The sequence below is a fragment of the Mixophyes fleayi genome, chromosome 10 (assembly GCF_038048845.1).
Source record: "Mixophyes fleayi isolate aMixFle1 chromosome 10, aMixFle1.hap1, whole genome shotgun sequence".
NCBI classification, from domain to species: Eukaryota; Metazoa; Chordata; class Amphibia; order Anura; family Limnodynastidae; genus Mixophyes; species Mixophyes fleayi.
This window is the reverse complement of record NC_134411.1, coordinates 16,040,471-16,065,790: the sequence shown is the minus strand read 5'-3', so window position 1 is coordinate 16,065,790 and position 25,320 is coordinate 16,040,471. Positions and strand designations below refer to the sequence as shown.

Sequence of the window (25,320 nt, the reverse complement as noted above, 5' to 3'; positions counted from 1 at the left end):
AAAGAACCAGACTTTTCCTTGAAAACCAATTGTTTTGAAGTGATATACTGCACATCTATTGGGCAGTACAAGGTGTGTTACAAATCCACCCTTCACAGGTTAGTTACTGCCATCTAAATATGCTGTTGTATAATGATTTCAGAGTCAAAAAGCAAGAAGATGAACAAAGTTGCATCAGAATCTAGTCCATTAAGGAAGTGTAGTTGAAGACGGAATAATGGAAGTTGGCATGTCCTATTCATGGATGACTGTCTTTTTTTCTTCTACAATGGCAGCAAACATCAAATTATGATGTTGAAAGACACAAATAAAGGATCTGCTGAGATTCAAACTCAACTCCTGTTATTTATTGTCAGTCTTTTCATTAAGGACACTCATGCAAACATTTAGTGAACTCTATCACTCTAATATCAGCATAAGACATGTTATTAACCAGCTATATCAGATATGAATTTGTGTCTGTGATGGTGCACCATCATGGTAGAGGTAGTTCAAAAATATATTTCAACTGAAAGTAGTATAAATGATCATCAAGCAAAGGCTCAGTTACGAGTGGATTTATATCCAGTCCCTGTGATAACGATGAGAATCTAAATAGGTAAAATGCATTCACTTCAAAGCTAGATAACTCACTACATTTCAATTTAACATCAGTCTAAAAGGTGTTTCTCCAAAAAATGTTCGAAAAAGACACAGTCTACAAAATAAGTAGGATGAGGTGGCCGAGTGGTTAAGGCGATGGACTGCTAATCCATTGTGCTCTGCACGCATGGGTTCGAATCCCATCCTCGTCGTCCTGAGTTACCTGCAAATTTTATTCAAAACGGCCCCAACGGGCTAAAAAAGAAGAATATGTTCGAAGAAATCAAATCCAATCAAAATCCAATTCTACTCAAAATTGATAGAAGTGAAAACAGTATTTAACCTCCAAGATTACTCAAGTAACATAAAGATTTCCTTTGTAGAAATACAATTCTTGACACTATTTTGTAGGTCCCATGGAGCTGAAAACTTATTTTTTCCCTGCATTCTACCTTGACCTTAAAAGTGATTGATTTCTAATTGATCCTGAGAAAGTAACTTTCTAATACACATTTTTCAGCAGCTATTATACCAGTGCCTTATGTCTGGAATCTTCTTGGGATTAAAGAACCAGACTTTTCCTTGAAAATCAATTGTTTTGAAGTGATATACTGCACATCTATTGGGCAGTACAAGGTGTGTTGCAAATCCACCCTTCACAGGTTAGTTACTGCCATCTAAATATGCTGTTGTATAATGATTTCAGAGTCAAAAAGCAAGAAGATGAACAAAGTTGCATCAGAATCTAGTCCATTAAGGAAGTGTAGTTGAAGACGGAATAATGGAAGTTGGCATGTCATATTCATGGATGACTGTCTTTTTTTCTTCTACAATGGCAGCAAACATCAAATTGTGATGTTGAAAGACACAAATAAAGGATCTGCTGAGATTCAAACTCAACTCCTGTTATTTATTGTCAGTCTTTTCATTAAGGACACTCATGCAAACATTTAGTGAACTCTATCACTCTAATATCAGCATAAGTCTTGTTACCAGCTATATCAGATATGAATTTGTGTCTGTGATGGTGCACCATCATGGTAGAGGTAGTTCAAAAATATATTTCAACTGAAAGTAGTATAAATGATCATCAAGCAAAGGCTCAGTTACGAGTGGATTTATATCCAGTCCCTGTGATAACGATGAGAATCTAAATAGGTAAAATGCATTCACTTCAAAGCTAGATAACTCACTACATTTCAATTTAACATCAGTCTAAAAGGAGTTTCTCCAAAAAATGTTCGAAAAAGACGCAGTCTAAAAAATAAGTAGGACAAGGTGGCCGAGTGGTTAAGGCGATGGACTGCTAATCCATTGTGCTCTGCACGCATGGGTTCGAATCCCATCCTCGTCGTCCTGAGCTACCTGCAAATTTTATTCAAAACAGCCCCAACGGGCTAAAAAAGAAGAATATGTTCGAAGAAATCAAATCCAATCAAAATCCAATTCTACTCAAAATTGATAGAAGTGAAAACAGTATTTAACCTCCAAGATTACTCAAGTAACATAAAGATTTCCTTTGTAGAAATACAATTCTTGACACTATTTTGTAGGTCCCATGGAGCTGAAAACTTATTTTTTCCCTGAATTCTACCTTGACCTTAAAAGTGATTGATTTCTAATTGATCCTGAGAAAGTAACTTTCTAATACACATTTTTCAGCAGCTATTATACCAGTGCCTTATGTCTGGAATCTTCTTGGGATTAAAGAACCAGACTTTTCCTTGAAAACCAATTGTTTTGAAGTGATATACTGCACATCTATTGGGCAGTACAAGGTGTGTTGCAAATCCACCCTTCACAGGTTAGTTACTGCCATCTAAATATGCTGTTGTATAATGATTTCAGAGTCAAAAAGCAAGAAGATGAACAAAGTTGCATCAGAATCTAGTCCATTAAGGAAGTGTAGTTGAAGACGGAATAATGGAAGTTGGCATGTCCTATTCATGGATGACTGTCTTTTTTTCTTCTACAATGGCAGCAAACATCAAATTATGATGTTGAAAGACACAAATAAAGGATCTGCTGAGATTCAAACTCAACTCCTGTTATTTATTGTCAGTCTTTTCATTAAGGACACTCATGCAAACATTTAGTGAACTCTATCACTCTAATATCAGCATAAGTCATGTTATTAACCAGCTATATCAGATATGAATTTGTGTCTGTGATGGTGCACCATCATGGTAGAGGTAGTTCAAAAATATATTTCAACTGAAAGTAGTATAAATGATCATCAAGCAAAGGCTCAGTTACGAGTGGATTTATATCCAGTCCCTGTGATAACGATGAGAATCTAAATAGGTAAAATGCATTCACTTCAAAGCTAGATAACTCACTACATTTCAATTTAACATCAGTCTAAAAGGAGTTTCTCCAAAAAATGTTGGAAAAAAACGCTGTATAAAAAAAAAGTCGGACGAGGTGGCCGAGTGGTTAAGGCGATGGACTGCTAATCCATTGTGCTCTGCACGCATGGGTTCGAATCCTATCTTTGTCATCCTGAGTTACCTAAAAATTTTATTCAAAACGGCCCCAACGGGCTAAAAAAGAAGAATATGTTCGAAGAAATCAAATCCAATCAAAATCCAATTCTACCCAAAATTGATAGAAGTGAAAACAGTATTTAACCTCCAAGATTACTCAAGTAACATAAAGATTTCCTTTGTAGAAATAAAATTCTTGACACTATTTTGTAGGTCCCATGGAACTGAAAACTACATTTTTCCCTGCATTCTACCTTGACCTTAAAAGTGATTGATCCTGAGAAAGTAACTTTCTAATACACATTTTTCAGCAGCTATTATACCAGTGCCTTATGTCTGGAATCTTCTTGGGATTAAAGAACCAGACTTTTCCTTGAAAACCGATTGTTTTGAAGTGATATACTGCACATCTATTGGGCAGTACAAGGTGTGTTGCAAATCCACCCTTCACAGGTTAGTTACTGCCATCTAAATATGCTGTTGTATAATGATTTCAGAGTCAAAAAGCAAGAAGATGAACAAAGTTGCATCAGAATCTAGTCCATTAAGGAAGTGTAGTTGAAGACGGAATAATGGAAGTTGGCATGTCATATTCATGGATGACTGTCTTTTTTTCTTCTACAATGGCAGCAAACATCAAATTGTGATGTTGAAAGACACAAATAAAGGATCTGCTGAGATTCAAACTCAACTCCTGTTATTTATTGTCAGTCTTTTCATTAAGGACACTCATGCAAACATTTAGTGAACTCTATCACTCTAATATCAGCATAAGTCATGTTATTAACCAGCTATATCAGATATGAATTTGTGTCTGTGATGGTGCACCATCATGGTAGAGGTAGTTCAAAAATATATTTCAACTGAAAGTAGTATAAATGATCATCAAGCAAAGGCTCAGTTACGAGTGGATTTATATCCAGTCCCTGTGATAACGATGAGAATCTAAATAGGTAAAATGCATTCACTTCAAAGCTAGATAACTCACTACATTTCAATTTAACATCAGTCTAAAAGGAGTTTCTCCAAAAAATGTTCGAAAAAGACGCAGTCTGAAAAATAAGTAGGACGAGGTGGCCGAGTGGTTAATGCTAATCCATTGTGCTCTGCACGCATGGGTTCGAATCCCATCCTCGTCGTCCTGAGTTACCTGCAAATTTTATTCAAAACGGCCCCAACGGGCTAAAAAAGAAGAATATGTTCGAAGAAATCAAATCCAATCAAAATCCAATTCTACCCAAAATTGATAGAAGTGAAAACAGTATTTAACCTCCAAGATTACTCAAGTAACATAAAGATTTCCTTTGTAGAAATAAAATTCTTGACACTATTTTGTAGGTCCCATGGAACTGAAAACTACATTTTTCCCTGCATTCTACCTTGACCTTAAAAGTGATTGATTTCTAATTGATCCTGAGAAAGTAACTTTCTAATACACATTTTTCAGCAGCTATTATACCAGTGCCTTATGTCTGGAATCTTCTTGGGATTAAAGAACCAGACTTTTCCTTGAAAACCGATTGTTTTGAAGTGATATACTGCACATCTATTGGGCAGTACAAGGTGTGTTGCAAATCCACCCTTCACAGGTTAGTTACTGCCATCTAAATATGCTGTTGTATAATGATTTCAGAGTCAAAAAGCAAGAAGATGAACAAAGTTGCATCAGAATCTAGTCCATTAAGGAAGTGTAGTTGAAGACGGAATAATGGAAATTGGCATGTCATATTCATGGATGACTGTCTTTTTTTCTTCTACAATGGCAGCAAACATCAAATTGTGATGTTGAAAGACACAAATAAAGGATCTGCTGAGATTCAAACTCAACTCCTGTTATTTATTGTCAGTCTTTTCATTAAGGACACTCATGCAAACATTTAGTGAACTCTATCACTCTAATATCAGCATAAGTCATGTTACCAGCTATATCAGATATGAATTTGTGTCTGTGATGGTGCACCATCATGGTAGAGGTAGTTCAAAAATATATTTCAACTGAAAGTAGTATAAATGATCATCAAGCAAAGGCTCAGTTACGAGTGGATTTATATCCAGTCCCTGTGATAACGATGAGAATCTAAATAGGTAAAATGCATTCACTTCAAAGCTAGATAACTCACTACATTTCAATTTAACATCAGTCTAAAAGGAGTTTCTCCAAAAAATGTTCGAAAAAGACGCAGTCTAAAAAATAAGTAGGACGAGGTGGCTGAGTGGTTAAGGCGATGGACTGCTAATCCATTGTGCTCTGCACGCATGGGTTCGAATCCCATCCTCGTCGTCCTGAGTTACCTGCAAATTTTATTCAAAACGGCCCCAACGGGCTAAAAAAGAAGAATATGTTCGAAGAAATCAAATCCAATCAAAATCCAATTCTACTCAAAATTGATAGAAGTGAAAACAGTATTTAACCTCCAAGATTACTCAAGTAACATAAAGATTTCCTTTGTAGAAATACAATTCTTGACACTATTTTGTAGGTCCCATGGAGCTGAAAACTTATTTTTTCCCTGCATTCTACCTTGACCTTAAAAGTGATTGATTTCTAATTGATCCTGAGAAAGTAACTTTCTAATACACATTTTTCAGCAGCTATTATACCAGTGCCTTATGTCTGGAATCTTCTTGGGATTAAAGAACCAGACTTTTCCTTGAAAACCAATTGTTTTGAAGTGATATACTGCACATCTATTGGGCAGTACAAGGTGTGTTGCAAATCCACCCTTCACAGGTTAGTTACTGCCATCTAAATATGCTGTTGTATAATGATTTCAGAGTCAAAAAGCAAGAAGATGAACAAAGTTGCATCAGAATCTAGTCCATTAAGGAAGTGTAGTTGAAGACGGAATAATGGAAGTTGGCATGTCATATTCATGGATGACTGTCTTTTTTTCTTCTACAATGGCAGCAAACATCAAATTGTGATGTTGAAAGACACAAATAAAGGATCTGCTGAGATTCAAACTCAACTCCTGTTATTTATTGTCAGTCTTTTCATTAAGGACACTCATGCAAACATTTAGTGAACTCTATCACTCTAATATCAGCATAAGTCATGTTACCAGCTATATCAGATATGAATTTGTGTCTGTGATGGTGCACCATCATGGTAGAGGTAGTTCAAAAATATATTTCAACTGAAAGTAGTATAAATGATCATCAAGCAAAGGCTCAGTTACGAGTGGATTTATATCCAGTCCCTGTGATAACGATGAGAATCTAAATAGGTAAAATGCATTCACTTCAAAGCTAGATAACTCACTACATTTCAATTTAACATCAGTCTAAAAGGAGTTTCTCCAAAAAATGTTCGAAAAAGACGCAGTCTAAAAAATAAGTAGGACGAGGTGGCCGAGTGGTTAAGGCGATGGACTGCTAATCCATTGTGCTCTGCACGCATGGGTTCGAATCCCATCCTCGTCGTCCTGAGTTACCTGCAAATTTTATTCAAAACAGCCCCAACGGGCTAAAAAAGAAGAATATGTTCGAAGAAATCAAATCCAATCAAAATCCAATTCTACTCAAAATTGATAGAAGTGAAAACAGTATTTAACCTCCAAGATTACTCAAGTAACATAAAGATTTCCTTTGTAGAAATACAATTCTTGACACTATTTTGTAGGTCCCATGGAGCTGAAAACTTATTTTTTCCCTGCATTCTACCTTGACCTTAAAAGTGATTGATTTCTAATTGATCCTGAGAAAGTAACTTTCTAATACACATTTTTCAGCAGCTATTATACCAGTGCCTTATGTCTGGAATCTTCTTGGGATTAAAGAACCAGACTTTTCCTTGAAAACCAATTGTTTTGAAGTGATATACTGCACATCTATTGGGCAGTACAAGGTGTGTTACAAATCCACCCTTCACAGGTTAGTTACTGCCATCTAAATATGCTGTTGTATAATGATTTCAGAGTCAAAAAGCAAGAAGATGAACAAAGTTGCATCAGAATCTAGTCCATTAAGGAAGTGTAGTTGAAGACGGAATAATGGAAGTTGGCATGTCCTATTCATGGATGACTGTCTTTTTTTCTTCTACAATGGCAGCAAACATCAAATTATGATGTTGAAAGACACAAATAAAGGATCTGCTGAGATTCAAACTCAACTCCTGTTATTTATTGTCAGTCTTTTCATTAAGGACACTCATGCAAACATTTAGTGAACTCTATCACTCTAATATCAGCATAAGTCATGTTACCAGCTATATCAGATATGAATTTGTGTCTGTGATGGTGCACCATCATGGTAGAGGTAGTTCAAAAATATATTTCAACTGAAAGTAGTATAAATGATCATCAAGCAAAGGCTCAGTTACGAGTGGATTTATATCCAGTCCCTGTGATAACGATGAGAATCTAAATAGGTAAAATGCATTCACTTCAAAGCTAGATAACTCACTACATTTCAATTTAACATCAGTCTAAAAGGAGTTTCTCCAAAAAATGTTGGAAAAAAACGCTGTATAAAAAAAAAGTCGGACGAGGTGGCCGAGTGGTTAAGGCGATGGACTGCTAATCCATTGTGCTCTGCACGCATGGGTTCGAATCCCATCCTCGTCGTCCTGAGTTACCTGCAAATTTTATTCAAAACGGCCCCAACGGGCTAAAAAAGAAGAATATGTTCGAAGAAATCAAATCCAATCAAAATCCAATTCTACTCAAAATTGATAGAAGTGAAAACAGTATTTAACCTCCAAGATTACTCAAGTAACATAAAGATTTCCTTTGTAGAAATACAATTCTTGACACTATTTTGTAGGTCCCATGGAACTGAAAACTACATTTTTCCCTGCATTCTACCTTGACCTTAAAAGTGATTGATTTCTAATTGATCCTGAGAAAGTAACTTTCTAATACACATTTTTCAGCAGCTATTATACCAGTGCCTTATGTCTGGAATCTTCTTGGGATTAAAGAACCAGACTTTTCCTTGAAAACCGATTGTTTTGAAGTGATATACTGCACATCTATTGGGCAGTACAAGGTGTGTTGCAAATCCACCCTTCACAGGTTAGTTACTGCCATCTAAATATGCTTTTGTATAATGATTTCAGAGTCAAAAAGCAAGAAGATGAACAAAGTTGCATCAGAATCTAGTCCATTAAGGAAGTGTAGTTGAAGACGGAATAATGGAAGTTGGCATGTCATATTCATGGATGACTGTCTTTTTTTCTTCTACAATGGCAGCAAACATCAAATTGTGATGTTGAAAGACACAAATAAAGGATCTGCTGAGATTCAAACTCAACTCCTGTTATTTATTGTCAGTCTTTTCATTAAGGACACTCATGCAAACATTTAGTGAACTCTATCACTCTAATATCAGCATAAGTCATGTTACCAGCTATATCAGATATGAATTTGTGTCTGTGATGGTGCACCATCATGGTAGAGGTAGTTCAAAAATATATTTCAACCGAAAGTAGTATAAATGATCATCAAGCAAAGGCTCAGTTACGAGTGGATTTATATCCAGTCCCTGTGATAACGATGAGAATCTAAATAGGTAAAATGCATTCACTTCAAAGCTAGATAACTCACTACATTTCAATTTAACATCAGTCTAAAAGGAGTTTCTCCAAACAATGTTCGAAAAAGACGCAGTCTAAAAATTAAGTAGGACGAGGTGGCCGAGTGGTTAAGGCGATGGACTGCTAATCCATTGTGCTCTGCACGCATGGGTTCGAATCCCATCCTCGTCGTCCTGAGTTACCTGCAAATTTTATTCAAAACAGCCCCAACGGGCTAAAAAAGAAGAATATGTTCGAAGAAATCAAATCCAATCAAAATCCAATTCTACTCAAAATTGATAGAAGTGAAAACAGTATTTAACCTCCAAGATTACTCAAGTAACATAAAGATTTCCTTTGTAGAAATACAATTCTTGACACTATTTTGTAGGTCCCATGGAGCTGAAAACTTATTTTTTCCCTGCATTCTACCTTGACCTTAAAAGTGATTGATTTCTAATTGATCCTGAGAAAGTAACTTTCTAATACACATTTTTCAGCAGCTATTATACCAGTGCCTTATGTCTGGAATCTTCTTGGGATTAAAGAACCAGACTTTTCCTTGAAAACCAATTGTTTTGAAGTGATATACTGCACATCTATTGGGCAGTACAAGGTGTGTTACAAATCCACCCTTCACAGGTTAGTTACTGCCATCTAAATATGCTGTTGTATAATGATTTCAGAGTCAAAAAGCAAGAAGATGAACAAAGTTGCATCAGAATCTAGTCCATTAAGGAAGTGTAGTTGAAGACGGAATAATGGAAGTTGGCATGTCCTATTCATGGATGACTGTCTTTTTTTCTTCTACAATGGCAGCAAACATCAAATTATGATGTTGAAAGACACAAATAAAGGATCTGCTGAGATTCAAACTCAACTCCTGTTATTTATTGTCAGTCTTTTCATTAAGGACACTCATGCAAACATTTAGTGAACTCTATCACTCTAATATCAGCATAAGTCATGTTACCAGCTATATCAGATATGAATTTGTGTCTGTGATGGTGCACCATCATGGTAGAGGTAGTTCAAAAATATATTTCAACTGAAAGTAGTATAAATGATCATCAAGCAAAGGCTCAGTTACGAGTGGATTTATATCCAGTCCCTGTGATAACGATGAGAATCTAAATAGGTAAAATGCATTCACTTCAAAGCTAGATAACTCACTACATTTCAATTTAACATCAGTCTAAAAGGAGTTTCTCCAAAAAATGTTGGAAAAAAACGCTGTATAAAAAAAAAGTCGGACGAGGTGGCCGAGTGGTTAAGGCGATGGACTGCTAATCCATTGTGCTCTGCACGCATGGGTTCGAATCCCATCCTCGTCGTCCTGAGTTACCTGCAAATTTTATTCAAAACGGCCCCAACGGGCTAAAAAAGAAGAATATGTTCGAAGAAATCAAATCCAATCAAAATCCAATTCTACTCAAAATTGATAGAAGTGAAAACAGTATTTAACCTCCAAGATTACTCAAGTAACATAAAGATTTCCTTTGTAGAAATACAATTCTTGACACTATTTTGTAGGTCCCATGGAACTGAAAACTACATTTTTCCCTGCATTCTACCTTGACCTTAAAAGTGATTGATTTCTAATTGATCCTGAGAAAGTAACTTTCTAATACACATTTTTCAGCAGCTATTATACCAGTGCCTTATGTCTGGAATCTTCTTGGGATTAAAGAACCAGACTTTTCCTTGAAAACCGATTGTTTTGAAGTGATATACTGCACATCTATTGGGCAGTACAAGGTGTGTTGCAAATCCACCCTTCACAGGTTAGTTACTGCCATCTAAATATGCTTTTGTATAATGATTTCAGAGTCAAAAAGCAAGAAGATGAACAAAGTTGCATCAGAATCTAGTCCATTAAGGAAGTGTAGTTGAAGACGGAATAATGGAAGTTGGCATGTCATATTCATGGATGACTGTCTTTTTTTCTTCTACAATGGCAGCAAACATCAAATTGTGATGTTGAAAGACACAAATAAAGGATCTGCTGAGATTCAAACTCAACTCCTGTTATTTATTGTCAGTCTTTTCATTAAGGACACTCATGCAAACATTTAGTGAACTCTATCACTCTAATATCAGCATAAGTCATGTTACCAGCTATATCAGATATGAATTTGTGTCTGTGATGGTGCACCATCATGGTAGAGGTAGTTCAAAAATATATTTCAACCGAAAGTAGTATAAATGATCATCAAGCAAAGGCTCAGTTACGAGTGGATTTATATCCAGTCCCTGTGATAACGATGAGAATCTAAATAGGTAAAATGCATTCACTTCAAAGCTAGATAACTCACTACATTTCAATTTAACATCAGTCTAAAAGGAGTTTCTCCAAACAATGTTCGAAAAAGACGCAGTCTAAAAATTAAGTAGGACGAGGTGGCCGAGTGGTTAAGGCGATGGACTGCTAATCCATTGTGCTCTGCACGCATGGGTTCGAATCCCATCCTCGTCGTCCTGAGTTACCTGCAAATTTTATTCAAAACGGCCCCAACGGGCTAAAAAAGAAGAATATGTTCGAAGAAATCAAATCCAATCAAAATCCAATTCTACTCAAAATTGATAGAAGTGAAAACAGTATTTAACCTCCAAGATTACTCAAGTAACATAAAGATTTCCTTTGTAGAAATACAATTCTTGACACTATTTTGTAGGTCCCATGGAACTGAAAACTACATTTTTCCCTGCATTCTACCTTGACCTTAAAAGTTATTGATTTCTAATTGATCCTGAGAAAGTAACTTTCTAATACACATTTTTCAGCAGCTATTATACCAGTGCCTTATGTCTGGAATCTTCTTGGGATTAAAGAACCAGACTTTTCCTTGAAAACCGATTGTTTTGAAGTGATATACTGCACATCTATTGGGCAGTACAAGGTGTGTTGCAAATCCACCCTTCACAGGTTAGTTACTGCCATCTAAATATGCTTTTGTATAATGATTTCAGAGTCAAAAAGCAAGAAGATGAACAAAGTTGCATCAGAATCTAGTCCATTAAGGAAGTGTAGTTGAAGACGGAATAATGGAAGTTGGCATGTCATATTCATGGATGACTGTCTTTTTTTTCTTCTACAATGGCAGCAAACATCAAATTGTGATGTTGAAAGACACAAATAAAGGATCTGCTGAGATTCAAACTCAACTCCTGTTATTTATTGTCAGTCTTTTCATTAAGGACACTCATGCAAACATTTAGTGAACTCTATCACTCTAATATCAGCATAAGTCATGTTACCAGCTATATCAGATATGAATTTGTGTCTGTGATGGTGCACCATCATGGTAGAGGTAGTTCAAAAATATATTTCAACTGAAAGTAGTATAAATGATCATCAAGCAAAGGCTCAGTTACGAGTGGATTTATATCCAGTCCCTGTGATAACGATGAGAATCTAAATAGGTAAAATGCATTCACTTCAAAGCTAGATAACTCACTACATTTCAATTTAACATCAGTCTAAAAGGAGTTTCTCCAAAAAATGTTCGAAAAAGACGCAGTCCAAAAAATAAGTAGGACGAGGTGGCCGAGTGGTTAAGGCGATGGACTGCTAATCCATTGTGCTCTGCACGCATGGGTTTGAATCCCATCCTCGTCGTCCTGAGTTACCTGCAAATTTTATTCAAAACGGCCCCAACGGGCTAAAAAGAAGAATATGTTCGAAGAAATCAAATCCAATCAAAATCCAATTCTACTCAAAATTGATAGAAGTGAAAACAGTATTTAACCTCCAAGATTACTCAAGTAACATAAAGATTTCCTTTGTAGAAATACAATTCTTGACACTATTTTGTAGGTCCCATGGAACTGAAAACTACATTTTTCCCTGCATTCTACCTTGACCTTAAAAGTGATTGATTTCTAATTGATCCTGAGAAAGTAACTTTCTAATACACATTTTTCAGCAGCTATTATACCAGTGCCTTATGTCTGGAATCTTCTTGGGATTAAAGAACCAGACTTTTCCTTGAAAACCGATTGTTTTGAAGTGATATACTGCACATCTATTGGGCAGTACAAGGTGTGTTGCAAATCCACCCTTCACAGGTTAGTTACTGCCATCTAAATATGCTTTTGTATAATGATTTCAGAGTCAAAAAGCAAGAAGATGAACAAAGTTGCATCAGAATCTAGTCCATTAAGGAAGTGTAGTTGAAGACGGAATAATGGAAGTTGGCATGTCATATTCATGGATGACTGTCTTTTTTTCTTCTACAATGGCAGCAAACATCAAATTGTGATGTTGAAAGACACAAATAAAGGATCTGCTGAGATTCAAACTCAACTCCTGTTATTTATTGTCAGTCTTTTCATTAAGGACACTCATGCAAACATTTAGTGAACTCTATCACTCTAATATCAGCATAAGTCATGTTATTAACCAGCTATATCAGATATGAATTTGTGTCTGTGATGGTGCACCATCATGGTAGAGGTAGTTCAAAAATATATTTCAACTGAAAGTAGTATAAATGATCATCAAGCAAAGGCTCAGTTACGAGTGGATTTATATCCAGTCCCTGTGATAACGATGAGAATCTAAATAGGTAAAATGCATTCACTTCAAAGCTAGATAACTCACTACATTTCAATTTAACATCAGTCTAAAAGGAGTTTCTCCAAAAAATGTTCGAAAAAGACGCAGTCTAAAAAATAAGTAGGACGAGGTGGCCAAGTGGTTAAGGCGATGGACTGCTAATCCATTGTGCTCTGCATGCATGGGTTCGAATCCTATCTTTGTCATCCTGAGTTACCTGCAAATTTTATTCAAAACGGGCTAAAAAAGAAGAATATGTTCGAAGAAATCAAATCCAATCAAAATCCAATTCTACCCAAAATTGATAGAAGTGAAAACAGTATTTAACCTCCAAGATTACTCAAGTAACATAAAGATTTCCTTTGTAGAAATAAAATTCTTGACACTATTTTGTAGGTCCCATGGAACTGAAAACTACATTTTTCCCTGCATTCTACCTTGACCTTAAAAGTGATTGATTTCTAATTGATCCTGAGAAAGTAACTTTCTAATACACATTTTTCAGCAGCTATTATACCAGTGCCTTATGTCTGGAATCTTCTTGGGATTAAAGAACCAGACTTTTCCTTGAAAACCGATTGTTTTGAAGTGATATACTGCACATCTATTGGGCAGTACAAGGTGTGTTGCAAATCCACCCTTCACAGGTTAGTTACTGCCATCTAAATATGCTGTTGTATAATGATTTCAGAGTCAAAAAGCAAGAAGATGAACAAAGTTGCATCAGAATCTAGTCCATTAAGGAAGTGTAGTTGAAGACGGAATAATGGAAGTTGGCATGTCATATTCATGGATGACTGTCTTTTTTTCTTCTACAATGGCAGCAAACATCAAATTGTGATGTTGAAAGACACAAATAAAGGATCTGCTGAGATTCAAACTCAACTCCTGTTATTTATTGTCAGTCTTTTCATTAAGGACACTCATGCAAACATTTAGTGAACTCTATCACTCTAATATCAGCATAAGTCATGTTATTAACCAGCTATATCAGATATGAATTTGTGTCTGTGATGGTGCACCATCATGGTAGAGGTAGTTCAAAAATATATTTCAACTGAAAGTAGTATAAATGATCATCAAGCAAAGGCTCAGTTACGAGTGGATTTATATCCAGTCCCTGTGATAACGATGAGAATCTAAATAGGTAAAATGCATTCACTTCAAAGCTAGATAACTCACTACATTTCAATTTAACATCAGTCTAAAAGGAGTTTCTCCAAAAAATGTTCGAAAAAGACGCAGTCTGAAAAATAAGTAGGACGAGGTGGCCGAGTGGTTAATGCTAATCCATTGTGCTCTGCACGCATGGGTTCGAATCCCATCCTCGTCGTCCTGAGTTACCTGCAAATTTTATTCAAAACGGCCCCAACGGGCTAAAAAAGAAGAATATGTTCGAAGAAATCAAATCCAATCAAAATCCAATTCTACCCAAAATTGATAGAAGTGAAAACAGTATTTAACCTCCAAGATTACTCAAGTAACATAAAGATTTCCTTTGTAGAAATAAAATTCTTGACACTATTTTGTAGGTCCCATGGAACTGAAAACTACATTTTTCCCTGCATTCTACCTTGACCTTAAAAGTGATTGATTTCTAATTGATCCTGAGAAAGTAACTTTCTAATACACATTTTTCAGCAGCTATTATACCAGTGCCTTATGTCTGGAATCTTCTTGGGATTAAAGAACCAGACTTTTCCTTGAAAACCGATTGTTTTGAAGTGATATACTGCACATCTATTGGGCAGTACAAGGTGTGTTGCAAATCCACCCTTCACAGGTTAGTTACTGCCATCTAAATATGCTGTTGTATAATGATTTCAGAGTCAAAAAGCAAGAAGATGAACAAAGTTGCATCAGAATCTAGTCCATTAAGGAAGTGTAGTTGAAGACGGAATAATGGAAGTTGGCATGTCATATTCATGGATGACTGTCTTTTTTTCTTCTACAATGGCAGCAAACATCAAATTGTGATGTTGAAAGACACAATTAAAGGATCTGCTGAGATTCAAACTCAACTCCTGTTATTTATTGTCAGTCTTTTCATTAAGGACACTCATGCAAACATTTAGTGAACTCTATCACTCTAATATCAGCATAAGTCATGTTACCAGCTATATCAGATATGAATTTGTGTCTGTGATGGTGCACCATCATGGTAGAGGTAGTTCAAAAATATATTTCAACTGAAAGTAGTATAAATGATCATCAAGCAAAGGCTCAGTTACGAGTGGATTTATATCCAGTCCCTGTGATAACGATGAGAATCTAAATAGGTAAAATGCATTCACTTCAAAGCTAGATAACTCACTACATTTCAATTTAACATCAGTCTAAAAGGAGTTTCTCCAAAAAATGTTCGAAAAAGACGCAGTCTAAAAAATAAGTAGGACGAGGTGGCTGAGTGGTTAAGGCGATGGACTGCTAATCCATTGTGCTCTGCACGCATGGGTTCGAATCCCATCCTCGTCGTCCTGAGTTACCTGCAAATTTTATTCAAAACGGCCCCAACGGGCTAAAAAAGAAGAATATGTTCGAAGAAATCAAATCCAATCAAAATCCAATTCTACTCAAAATTGATAGAAGTGAAAACAGTATTTAACCTCCAAGATTACTCAAGTAACATAAAGATTTCCTTTGTAGAAATACAATTCTTGACACTATTTTGTAGGTCCCATGGAACTGAAAACTACATTTTTCCCTGCATTCTACCTTGACCTTAAAAGTGATTGATTTCTAATTGATCCTGAGAAAGTAACTTTCTAATACACATTTTTCAGCAGCTATTATACCAGTGCCTTATGTCTGGAATCTTCTTGGGATTAAAGAACCAGACTTTTCCTTGAAAACCGATTGTTTTGAAGTGATATACTGCACATCTATTGGGCAGTACAAGGTGTGTTGCAAATCCACCCTTCACAGGTTAGTTACTGCCATCTAAATATGCTTTTGTATAATGATTTCAGAGTCAAAAAGCAAGAAGATGAACAAAGTTGCATCAGAATCTAGTCCATTAAGGAAGTGTAGTTGAAGACGGAATAATGGAAGTTGGCATGTCATATTCATGGATGACTGTCTTTTTTTCTTCTACAATGGCAGCAAACATCAAATTGTGATGTTGAAAGACACAAATAAAGGATCTGCTGAGATTCAAACTCAACTCCTGTTATTTATTGTCAGTCTTTTCATTAAGGACACTCATGCAAACATTTAGTGAACTCTATCACTCTAATATCAGCATAAGTCATGTTACCAGCTATATCAGATATGAATTTGTGTCTGTGATGGTGCACCATCATGGTAGAGGAAGTTCAAAAATATATTTCAACTGAAAGTAGTATAAATGATCATCAAGCAAAGGCTCAGTTACGAGTGGATTTATATCCAGTCCCTGTGATAACGATGAGAATCTAAATAGGTAAAATGCATTCACTTCAAAGCTAGATAACTCACTACATTTCAATTTAACATCAGTCTAAAAGGAGTTTCTCCAAAAAATGTTCGAAAAAGACGCAGTCTAAAAAATAAGTAGGACGAGGTGGCCGAGTGGTTAAGGCGATGGACTGCTAATCCATTGTGCTCTGCACGCATGGGTTCGAATCCCATCCTCGTCGTCCTGAGTTACCTGCAAATTTTATTCAAAACGGCCCCAACGGGCTAAAAAAGAAGAATATGTTCGAAGAAATCAAATCCAATCAAAATCCAATTCTACTCAAAATTGATAGAAGTGAAAACAGTATTTAACCTCCAAGATTACTCAAGTAACATAAAGATTTCCTTTGTAGAAATACAATTCTTGACACTATTTTGTAGGTCCCATGGAACTGAAAACTACATTTTTCCCTGCATTCTACCTTGACCTTAAAAGTGATTGATTTCTAATTGATCCTGAGAAAGTAACTTTCTAATACACATTTTTCAGCAGCTATTATACCAGTGCCTTATGTCTGGAATCTTCTTGGGATTAAAGAACCAGACTTTTCCTTGAAAACCGATTGTTTTGAAGTGATATACTGCACATCTATTGGGCAGTACAAGGTGTGTTGCAAATCCACCCTTCACAGGTTAGTTACTGCCATCTAAATATGCTTTTGTATAATGATTTCAGAGTCAAAAAGCAAGAAGATGAACAAAGTTGCATCAGAATCTAGTCCATTAAGGAAGTGTAGTTGAAGACGGAATAATGGAAGTTGGCATGTCATATTCATGGATGACTGTCTTTTTTTCTTCTACAATGGCAGCAAACATCAAATTGTGATGTTGAAAGACACAAATAAAGGATCTGCTGAGATTCAAACTCAACTCCTGTTATTTATTGTCAGTCTTTTCATTAAGGACACTCATGCAAACATTTAGTGAACTCTATCACTCTAATATCAGCATAAGTCATGTTACCAGCTATATCAGATATGAATTTGTGTCTGTGATGGTGCACCATCATGGTAGAGGTAGTTCAAATATATATTTCAACTGAAAGTAGTATAAATGATCATCAAGCAAAGGCTCAGTTACGAGTGGATTTATATCCAGTCCCTGTGATAACGATGAGAATCTAAATAGGTAAAATGCATTCACTTCAAAGCTAGATAACTCACTACATTTCAATTTAACATCAGTCTAAAAGGAGTTTCTCCAAAAAATGTTCGAAAAAGACGCAGTCTAAAAAATAAGTAGGACGAGGTGGCCGAGTGGTTAAGGCGATGGACTGCTAATCCATTGTGCTCTGCACGCATGGGTTCGAATCCCATCCTCGTCGTCCTGAGTTACCTGCAAATTTTATTCAAAACGGCCCCAACGGGCTAAAAAAGAAGAATATGTTCGAAGAAATCAAATCCAATCAAAATCCAATTCTACTCAAAATTGATAGAAGTGAAAACAGTATTTAACCTCCAAGATTACTCAAGTAACATAAAGATTTCCTTTGTAGAAATACAATTCTTGACACTATTTTGTAGGTCCCATGGAACTGAAAACTACATTTTTCCCTGCATTCTACCTTGACCTTAAAAGTGATTGATTTCTAATTGATCCTGAGAAAGTAACTTTCTAATACACATTTTTCAGCAGCTATTATACCAGTGCCTTATGTCTGGAATCTTCTTGGGATTAAAGAACCAGACTTTTCCTTGAAAACCGATTGTTTTGAAGTGATATACTGCACATTTATTGGGCAGTACAAGGTGTGTTGCAAATCCACCCTTCACAGGTTAGTTACTGCCATCTAAATATGCTTTTGTATAATGATTTCAGAGTCAAAAAGCAAGAAGATGAACAAAGTTGCATCAGAATCTAGTCCATTAAGGAAGTGTAGTTGAAGACGGAATAATGGAAGTTGGCATGTCATATTCATGGATGACTGTCTTTTTTTCTTCTACAATGGCAGCAAACATCAAATTGTGATGTTGAAAGACACAAATAAAGGATCTGCTGAGATTCAAACTCAACTCCTGTTATTTATTGTCAGTCTTTTCATTAAGGACACTCATGCAAACATTTAGTGAACTCTATCACTCTAATATCAGCATAAGTCATGTTACCAGCTATATCAGATATGAATTTGTGTCTGTGATGGTGCACCATCATGGTAGAGGTAGTTCAAAAATATATTTCAACTGAAAGTAGTATAAATGATCATCAAGCAAAGGCTCAGTTACGAGTGGATTTATATCCAGTCCCTGTGATAACGATGAGAATCTAAATAGGTAAAATGCATTCACTTCAAAGCTAGATAACTCACTACATTTCAATTTAACATCAGTCTAAAAGGAGTTTCTCCAAAAAATGTTCGAAAAAGACGCAGTCTAAAAAATAAGTAGGACGAGGTGGCCGAGTGGTTAAGGCGATGGACTGCTAATCCATTGTGCTCTGCACGCATGGGTTCGAATCCCATCCTCGTCGTCCTGAGTTACCTGCAAATTTTATTCAAAACGGCCCCAACGGGCTAAAAAAGAAGAATATGTTCGAAGAAATCAAATCCAATCAAAATCCAATTCTACTCAAAATTGATAGAAGTGAAAACAGTATTTAACCTCCAAGATTACTCAAGTAACATAAAGATTTCCTTTGTAGAAATACAATTCTTGACACTATTTTGTAGGTCCCATGGAACTGAAAACTACATTTTTCCCTGCATTCTACCTTGACCTTAAAAGTGATTGATTTCTAATTGATCCTGAGAAAGTAACTTTCTAATACACATTTTTCAGCAGCTATTATACCAGTGCCTTATGTCTGGAATCTTCTTGGGATTAAAGAACCAGACTTTTCCTTGAAAACCGATTGTTTTGAAGTGATATACTGCACATCTATTGGGCAGTACAAGGTGTGTTGCAAATCCACCCTTCACAGGTTAGTTACTGCCATCTAAATATGCTTTTGTATAATGATTTCAGAGTCAAAAAGCAAGAAGATGAACAAAGTTGCATCAGAATCTAGTCCATTAAGGAAGTGTAGTTGAAGACGGAATAATGGAAGTTGGCATGTCATATTCATGGATGACTGTCTTTTTTTCTTCTACAATGGCAGCAAACATCAAATTGTGATGTTGAAAGACACAAATAAAGGATCTGCTGAGATTCAAACTCAACTCCTGTTATTTATTGTCAGTCTTTTCATTAAGGACACTCATGCAAACATTTAGTGAACTCTATCACTCTAATATCAGCATAAGTCATGTTACCAGCTATATCAGATATGAATTTGTGTCTGTGATGGTGCACCATCATGGTAGAGGTAGTTCAAAAATATATTTCAACTGAAAGTAGTATAAATGATCATCAAGCAAAGGCTCAGTTACGAGTGGATTTATATCCAGTCCCTGTGATAACGATGAGAATCTAAATAGGTAAAATGCATTCACTTCAAAGCTAGATAACTCACTACATTTCAATTTAACATCAGTCTAAAAGGAGTTTCTCCAAAAAATGTTGGAAAAAAACGCTGTATAAAAAAAAAGTCGGACGAGGTGGCCGAGTGGTTAAGGCGATGGACTGCTAATCCATTGTGCTCTGCACGCATGGGTTCGAATCCTATCTTTGTCATCCTGAGTTACCTGCAAATTTTATTCAAAACGGCCCCAACGGGCTAAAAAAGAAGAATATGTTCGAAGAAATCAAATCCAATCAAAATCCAATTCTACCCAAAATTGATAGAAGTGAAAACAGTATTTAACCTCCAAGATTACTCAAGTAACATAAAGATTTCCTTTGTAGAAATAAAATTCTTGACACTATTTTGTAGGTCCCATGGAACTGAAAACTACATTTTTCCCTGCATTCTACCTTGACCTTAAAAGTGATTGATTTCTAATTGATCCTGAGAAAGTAACTTTCTAATACACATTTTTCAGCAGCTATTATACCAGTGCCTTATGTCTGGAATCTTCTTGGGATTAAAGAACCAGACTTTTCCTTGAAAACCGATTGTTTTGAAGTGATATACTGCACATCTATTGGGCAGTACAAGGTGTGTTGCAAATCCACCCTTCACAGGTTAGTTACTGCCATCTAAATATGCTGTTGTATAATGATTTCAGAGTCAAAAAGCAAGAAGATGAACAAAGTTGCATCAGAATCTAGTCCATTAAGGAAGTGTAGTTGAAGACGGAATAATGGAAGTTGGCATGTCATATTCATGGATGACTGTCTTTTTTTCTTCTACAATGGCAGCAAACATCAAATTGTGATGTTGAAAGACACAAATAAAGGATCTGCTGAGATTCAAACTCAACTCCTGTTATTTATTGTCAGTCTTTTCATTAAGGACACTCATGCAAACATTTAGTGAACTCTATCACTCTAATATCAGCATAAGTCATGTTATTAACCAGCTATATCAGATATGAATTTGTGTCTGTGATGGTGCACCATCATGGTAGAGGTAGTTCAAAAATATATTTCAACTGAAAGTAGTATAAATGATCATCAAGCAAAGGCTCAGTTACGAGTGGATTTATATCCAGTCCCTGTGATAACGATGAGAATCTAAATAGGTAAAATGCATTCACTTCAAAGCTAGATAACTCACTACATTTCAATTTAACATCAGTCTAAAAGGAGTTTCTCCAAAAAATGTTCAAAAAAGACGCAGTCTGAAAAATAAGTAGGACGAGGTGGCCGAGTGGTTAATGCTAATCCATTGTGCTCTGCACGCATGGGTTCGAATCCCATCCTCGTCGTCCTGAGTTACCTGCAAATTTTATTCAAAACGGCCCCAACGGGCTAAAAAAGAAGAATATGTTCGAAGAAATCAAATCCAATCAAAATCCAATTCTACCCAAAATTGATAGAAGTGAAAACAGTATTTAACCTCCAAGATTACTCAAGTAACATAAAGATTTCCTTTGTAGAAATAAAATTCTTGACACTATTTTGTAGGTCCCATGGAACTGAAAACTACATTTTTCCCTGCATTCTACCTTGACCTTAAAAGTGATTGATTTCTAATTGATCCTGAGAAAGTAACTTTCTAATACACATTTTTCAGCAGCTATTATACCAGTGCCTTATGTCTGGAATCTTCTTGGGATTAAAGAACCAGACTTTTACTTGAAAACCGATTGTTTTGAAGTGATATACTGCACATCTATTGGGCAGTACAAGGTGTGTTGCAAATCCACCCTTCACAGGTTAGTTACTGCCATCTAAATATGCTGTTGTATAATGATTTCAGAGTCAAAAAGCAAGAAGATGAACAAAGTTGCATCAGAATCTAGTCCATTAAGGAAGTGTAGTTGAAGACGGAATAATGGAAGTTGGCATGTCATATTCATGGATGACTGTCTTTTTTTCTTCTACAATGGCAGCAAACATCAAATTGTGATGTTGAAAGACACAAATAAAGGATCTGCTGAGATTCAAACTCAACTCCTGTTATTTATTGTCAGTCTTTTCATTAAGGACACTCATGCAAACATTTAGTGAACTCTATCACTCTAATATCAGCATAAGTCATGTTACCAGCTATATCAGATATGAATTTGTGTCTGTGATGGTGCACCATCATGGTAGAGGTAGTTCAAAAATATATTTCAACTGAAAGTAGTATAAATGATCATCAAGCAAAGGCTCAGTTACGAGTGGATTTATATCCAGTCCCTGTGATAACGATGAGAATCTAAATAGGTAAAATGCATTCACTTCAAAGCTAGATAACTCACTACATTTCAATTTAACATCAGTCTAAAAGGAGTTTCTCCAAAAAATGTTCGAAAAAGACGCAGTCTAAAAAATAAGTAGGACGAGGTGGCCGAGTGGTTAAGGCGATGGACTGCTAATCCATTGTGCTCTGCACGCATGGGTTCGAATCCCATCCTCGTCGTCCTGAGTTACCTGCAAATTTTATTCAAAACGGCCCCAACAGGCTAAAAAAGAAGAATATGTTCGAAGAAATCAAATCCAATCAAAATCCAATTCTACTCAAAATTGATAGAAGTGAAAACAGTATTTAACCTCCAAGATTACTCAAGTAACATAAAGATTTCCTTTGTAGAAATACAATTCTTGACACTATTTTGTAGGTCCCATGGAACTGAAAACTACATTTTTCCCTGCATTCTACCTTGACCTTAAAAGTGATTGATTTCTAATTGATCCTGAGAAAGTAACTTTCTAATACACATTTTTCAGCAGCTATTATACCAGTGCCTTATGTCTGGAATCTTCTTGGGATTAAAGAACCAGACTTTTCCTTGAAAACCGATTGTTTTGAAGTGATATACTGCACATCTATTGGGCAGTACAAGGTGTGTTGCAAATCCACCCTTCACAGGTTAGTTACTGCCATCTAAATATGCTTTTGTATAATGATTTCAGAGTCAAAAAGCAAGAAGATGAACAAAGTTGCATCAGAATCTAGTCCATTAAGGAAGTGTAGTTGAAGACGGAATAATGGAAGTTGGCATGTCATATTCATGGATGACTGTCTTTTTTTCTTCTACAATGGCAGCAAACATCAAATTGTGATGTTGAAAGACACAAATAAAGGATCTGCTGAGATTCAAACTCAACTCCTGTTATTTATTGTCAGTCTTTTCATTAAGGACACTCATGCAAACATTTAGTGAACTCTATCACTCTAATATCAGCATAAGTCATGTTACCAGCTATATCAGATATGAATTTGTGTCTGTGATGGTGCACCATCATGGTAGAGGTAGTTCAAAAATATATTTCAACTGAAAGTAGTATAAATGATCATCAAGCAAAGGCTCAGTTACGAGTGGATTTATATCCAGTCCCTGTGATAACGATGAGAATCTAAATAGGTAAAATGCATTCACTTCAAAGCTAGATAACTCACTACATTTCAATTTAACATCAGTCTAAAAGGAGTTTCTCCAAAAAATGTTCGAAAAAAACGCTGTATAAAAAAAAAAGTCGGACGAGGTGGCCGAGTGGTTAAGGCGATGGACTGCTAATCCATTGTGCTCTGCACGCATGGGTTCGAATCCTATCTTTGTCATCCTGAGTTACCTGCAAATTTTATTCAAAACGGCCCCAACGGGCTAAAAAAGAAGAATATGTTCGAAGAAATCAAATCCAATCAAAATCCAATTCTACCCAAAATTGATAGAAGTGAAAACAGTATTTAACCTCCAAGATTACTCAAGTAACATAAAGATTTCCTTTGTAGAAATAAAATTCTTGACACTATTTTGTAGGTCCCATGGAACTGAAAACTACATTTTTCCCTGCATTCTACCTTGACCTTAAAAGTGATTGATTTCTAATTGATCCTGAGAAAGTAACTTTCTAATACACATTTTTCAGCAGCTATTATACCAGTGCCTTATGTCTGGAATCTTCTTGGGATTAAAGAACCAGACTTTTCCTTGAAAACCGATTGTTTTGAAGTGATATACTGCACATCTATTGGGCAGTACAAGGTGTGTTGCAAATCCACCCTTCACAGGTTAGTTACTGCCATCTAAATATGCTGTTGTATAATGATTTCAGAGTCAAAAAGCAAGAAGATGAACAAAGTTGCATCAGAATCTAGTCCATTAAGGAAGTGTAGTTGAAGACGGAATAATGGAAGTTGGCATGTCATATTCATGGATGACTGTCTTTTTTTCTTCTACAATGGCAGCAAACATCAAATTGTGATGTTGAAAGACACAAATAAAGGATCTGCTGAGATTCAAACTCAACTCCTGTTATTTATTGTCAGTCTTTTCATTAAGGACACTCATGCAAACATTTAGTGAACTCTATCACTCTAATATCAGCATAAGTCATGTTATTAACCAGCTATATCAGATATGAATTTGTGTCTGTGATGGTGCACCATCATGGTAGAGGTAGTTCAAAAATATATTTCAACTGAAAGTAGTATAAATGATCATCAAGCAAAGGCTCAGTTACGAGTGGATTTATATCCAGTCCCTGTGATAACGATGAGAATCTAAATAGGTAAAATGCATTCACTTCAAAGCTAGATAACTCACTACATTTCAATTTAACATCAGTCTAAAAGGAGTTTCTCCAAAAAATGTTCGAAAAAGACGCAGTCTGAAAAATAAGTAGGACGAGGTGGCCGAGTGGTTAATGCTAATCCATTGTGCTCTGCACGCATGGGTTCGAATCCCATCCTCGTCGTCCTGAGTTACCTGCAAATTTTATTCAAAACGGCCCCAACGGGCTAAAAAAGAAGAATATGTTCGAAGAAATCAAATCCAATCAAAATCCAATTCTACCCAAAATTGATAGAAGTGAAAACAGTATTTAACCTCCAAGATTACTCAAGTAACATAAAGATTTCCTTTGTAGAAATAAAATTCTTGACACTATTTTGTAGGTCCCATGGAACTGAAAACTACATTTTTCCCTGCATTCTACCTTGACCTTAAAAGTGATTGATTTCTAATTGATCCTGAGAAAGTAACTTTCTAATACACATTTTTCAGCAGCTATTATACCAGTGCCTTATGTCTGGAATCTTCTTGGGATTAAAGAACCAGACTTTTACTTGAAAACCGATTGTTTTGAAGTGATATACTGCACATCTATTGGGCAGTACAAGGTGTGTTGCAAATCCACCCTTCACAGGTTAGTTACTGCCATCTAAATATGCTGTTGTATAATGATTTCAGAGTCAAAAAGCAAGAAGATGAACAAAGTTGCATCAGAATCTAGTCCATTAAGGAAGTGTAGTTGAAGACGGAATAATGGAAGTTG

The 25,320-nt window shown here is 35.9% G+C and overlaps 18 non-coding genes across 18 annotated transcripts; all 18 read left to right on the top strand.

Annotated features, from left to right (window-relative positions):
* Window positions 1–712: 712 nt before the first annotated feature.
* On the top strand, window positions 713–794 carry TRNAS-GCU (transfer RNA serine (anticodon GCU)). Its single transcript has one exon. It is a non-coding gene; the product is annotated as a tRNA-Ser (tRNA).
* Window positions 795–1,854: 1,060 nt separating this feature from the next.
* Window positions 1,855–1,936, top strand: TRNAS-GCU (transfer RNA serine (anticodon GCU)). The gene has a single exon. It is a non-coding gene; the product is annotated as a tRNA-Ser (tRNA).
* Window positions 1,937–3,000: 1,064 nt separating this feature from the next.
* TRNAS-GCU (transfer RNA serine (anticodon GCU)) lies at window positions 3,001–3,082 on the top strand. The gene has a single exon. It is a non-coding gene; the product is annotated as a tRNA-Ser (tRNA).
* A 2,185-nt stretch (window positions 3,083–5,267) lies between these two features.
* On the top strand, window positions 5,268–5,349 carry TRNAS-GCU (transfer RNA serine (anticodon GCU)). The gene has a single exon. It is a non-coding gene; the product is annotated as a tRNA-Ser (tRNA).
* A 1,060-nt stretch (window positions 5,350–6,409) lies between these two features.
* On the top strand, window positions 6,410–6,491 carry TRNAS-GCU (transfer RNA serine (anticodon GCU)). Its single transcript has one exon. It is a non-coding gene; the product is annotated as a tRNA-Ser (tRNA).
* A 1,060-nt stretch (window positions 6,492–7,551) lies between these two features.
* On the top strand, window positions 7,552–7,633 carry TRNAS-GCU (transfer RNA serine (anticodon GCU)). Its single transcript has one exon. It is a non-coding gene; the product is annotated as a tRNA-Ser (tRNA).
* A 1,060-nt stretch (window positions 7,634–8,693) lies between these two features.
* On the top strand, window positions 8,694–8,775 carry TRNAS-GCU (transfer RNA serine (anticodon GCU)). Its single transcript has one exon. It is a non-coding gene; the product is annotated as a tRNA-Ser (tRNA).
* A 1,060-nt stretch (window positions 8,776–9,835) lies between these two features.
* TRNAS-GCU (transfer RNA serine (anticodon GCU)) lies at window positions 9,836–9,917 on the top strand. Its single transcript has one exon. It is a non-coding gene; the product is annotated as a tRNA-Ser (tRNA).
* A 1,060-nt stretch (window positions 9,918–10,977) lies between these two features.
* On the top strand, window positions 10,978–11,059 carry TRNAS-GCU (transfer RNA serine (anticodon GCU)). The gene has a single exon. It is a non-coding gene; the product is annotated as a tRNA-Ser (tRNA).
* A 1,061-nt stretch (window positions 11,060–12,120) lies between these two features.
* TRNAS-GCU (transfer RNA serine (anticodon GCU)) lies at window positions 12,121–12,202 on the top strand. The gene has a single exon. It is a non-coding gene; the product is annotated as a tRNA-Ser (tRNA).
* Window positions 12,203–13,265: 1,063 nt separating this feature from the next.
* TRNAS-GCU (transfer RNA serine (anticodon GCU)) lies at window positions 13,266–13,347 on the top strand. Its single transcript has one exon. It is a non-coding gene; the product is annotated as a tRNA-Ser (tRNA).
* Window positions 13,348–15,534: 2,187 nt separating this feature from the next.
* Window positions 15,535–15,616, top strand: TRNAS-GCU (transfer RNA serine (anticodon GCU)). Its single transcript has one exon. It is a non-coding gene; the product is annotated as a tRNA-Ser (tRNA).
* A 1,060-nt stretch (window positions 15,617–16,676) lies between these two features.
* On the top strand, window positions 16,677–16,758 carry TRNAS-GCU (transfer RNA serine (anticodon GCU)). The gene has a single exon. It is a non-coding gene; the product is annotated as a tRNA-Ser (tRNA).
* Window positions 16,759–17,818: 1,060 nt separating this feature from the next.
* TRNAS-GCU (transfer RNA serine (anticodon GCU)) lies at window positions 17,819–17,900 on the top strand. The gene has a single exon. It is a non-coding gene; the product is annotated as a tRNA-Ser (tRNA).
* A 1,060-nt stretch (window positions 17,901–18,960) lies between these two features.
* On the top strand, window positions 18,961–19,042 carry TRNAS-GCU (transfer RNA serine (anticodon GCU)). Its single transcript has one exon. It is a non-coding gene; the product is annotated as a tRNA-Ser (tRNA).
* Window positions 19,043–20,102: 1,060 nt separating this feature from the next.
* On the top strand, window positions 20,103–20,184 carry TRNAS-GCU (transfer RNA serine (anticodon GCU)). The gene has a single exon. It is a non-coding gene; the product is annotated as a tRNA-Ser (tRNA).
* Window positions 20,185–22,380: 2,196 nt separating this feature from the next.
* On the top strand, window positions 22,381–22,462 carry TRNAS-GCU (transfer RNA serine (anticodon GCU)). The gene has a single exon. It is a non-coding gene; the product is annotated as a tRNA-Ser (tRNA).
* A 1,061-nt stretch (window positions 22,463–23,523) lies between these two features.
* On the top strand, window positions 23,524–23,605 carry TRNAS-GCU (transfer RNA serine (anticodon GCU)). Its single transcript has one exon. It is a non-coding gene; the product is annotated as a tRNA-Ser (tRNA).
* The last annotated feature ends 1,715 nt before the right edge of the window (window positions 23,606–25,320 follow it).